Source organism: Pteropus alecto, unplaced genomic scaffold (assembly GCF_000325575.1).
Source record: "Pteropus alecto unplaced genomic scaffold, ASM32557v1 scaffold233, whole genome shotgun sequence".
NCBI classification, from domain to species: Eukaryota; Metazoa; Chordata; class Mammalia; order Chiroptera; family Pteropodidae; genus Pteropus; species Pteropus alecto.
The window spans coordinates 1,882,034-1,884,104 of NW_006434367.1; the positions used below are offsets into that span (position 1 = coordinate 1,882,034).

At 40.6% G+C, this 2,071-nt stretch overlaps 1 protein-coding gene across 1 annotated transcript in view; it reads right to left on the reverse strand.

The window, feature by feature from the left end:
• Nucleotides 1-2,071, reverse strand: part of IMPA2 (inositol monophosphatase 2) — a 44,441-nt gene that overhangs the window by 4,236 nt on the left and 38,134 nt on the right. The window lies entirely within an intron of this gene.

The window sequence follows — 2,071 nt, forward strand, 5'->3', positions numbered from 1 at the left end:
AAAGATCTGAAATAGAAAGAGTTCCCCTAAAACAAAAAAATAAAGTCTTAGTTCTAACTGAATAGTTGGGGTTTTTCCCTGAAGCAAACTTCAAATACCAGCCTCTAATTCCTTCCAGAGGAATTATCTTTTGAGTGGTTTGCTATAAAGTTTTTTCTGATAGCTATGTTGAAAAGTAAGGACATAGTAAGAAAGAAAAAAGAAATTCACACTCTTAGCTATTGCATCATTGTTACTTTAAAGCACTTTCTGATTTAGATTTCAGAGCGAACTGATTTTTCAGTTCTCTTTTTAGGAATAGTCAGCATGAAAAACTTGGAAGAGTTTGGTGTCTTATGAAAATTACCATCATTCAACATAAATACAAACAAAATGACTCCAAAGTGGGACTGCCCAATGTCTAAAGAAAAAAAAAAGCCCCATCAGATAAAAATGTCTTTAAAAATCTTTAACTGCTGCAATCACAATGATAGAAACAGCAACTCTGTTGAAAAAAGCAACTTTCAAGTCATGTCTCTAGAAAGTGCGGCATCATGAAGGCCGATGCTGTAGCTGTGTGGCCTCAGCACACAGTGGTAAGATGCTCACACCAAGCCCACAGTTCTTGCGATGGGAGTGGTGAGCTGCCTGTGACAGGAAGCCAGGCTGTGGGCATGGGGGGACGTGACTAGGTTCCCTTCCTGTGCCTGACTCACTGGTGGGGATCACAGTGACTTGTCCTTGCTTTGCCACATACCCAAACACAACCAAATCTAGTCTGTCAAGTCTTACCAGGCCTGTTGCTCAGGCACAAGCAGCCACACCAGGTGCGTTGAGATAACAGAACACTCCATGAAGTGGAGGGAGCACACACCCCACAAATTATTTCACTCAGTGGTCCCAATCCCACATCAACATCTGCAAAGTTATCTCTCACTGAAGGGCCAGATGACCGTGAGAAGGCAATTTCCTCTCAGACAGAATCTATACCCATTTCCCCACTTTCTTCTATCAGAGGCTCTCATTTTATACTTTAAACACTTTCTGAAAGTGACTTGGCTCCACATCCAAGCTACCTGCCTTCAGGAAGTATAAATTGTTCCTCCAGGCACATCTAGCACCAAACCTGAGATAATGCGCCTACGTCTTTGGTGTGGGTGCACTGGGCACTGCCCACAACAAGAAATGCGGGGGTCAGGTGGCTCCGGGGTCTCCATGGTCAGGACCCAGTTAACCCTGCCAGAGCTTACCTCCAAACCTTACCTTCCCTGGGCTACAAACTGAGATGGCACTTCTCTGGGAAAAATGACTTCTTTTGAAGAAAAAGACATCAACAGGGCCAGGCACAGTACACACTCAACACAGTTATTGAAGGAATGAATGCTTTCCCTCAAACACTGGGATTAAGGAAATACTAATGAGTCTTCTTGTTTGGGTTGGCTTGTTAAATTGCTAGTATTTTAAAATTTATGGAAAGAATTTTTGAGTTAAGTAGAATTTTGTTGGCTTACCTAAGAATCTAATCCCTATATATAACACTATTTTGCGGGGGAAATGAATTCTGAATTATAAATATTTAGTTAAAAACACTCTTTTGAATAACATATGGTAATTCGGGGAGTGCCCATTAAACGAAAATTGGGAAAAAAAATCGTGTGGTCTGCATGTTATATTCACTAGGGAAAACAAAGAAACAGGATGGGTTGTTTCAGAGGTGGCCGTGGAAGAAAACAGAGTGAAGCAGCAGTGGCGTCTCTCCTCATCTTCTATCTAATTTCCTTACCTAACTTCAAATCTTATATACACCCACATGTGTATGTGAACATTGTATTTTTAAAAAGTTTTTCAGGTTATTCTGCTGCTTGCTCTTTTGATGTAACAATATACTGAGTACAGTTTTTACCACGGTTCCATACTCGTAAGAACTGAACACCATTCCACTCAGTGGAAGAACTGGTTTAACCAACCCCCTCAGAGGAACATTTTCAATTATTATTATAAACAATGCTATCTCTTTTCCTACATAGGTTTGTGCAGTCATGTTGATATATCTTCGGGATAAATAGAAATGGGATTTCTGAGTGAAAGAGTG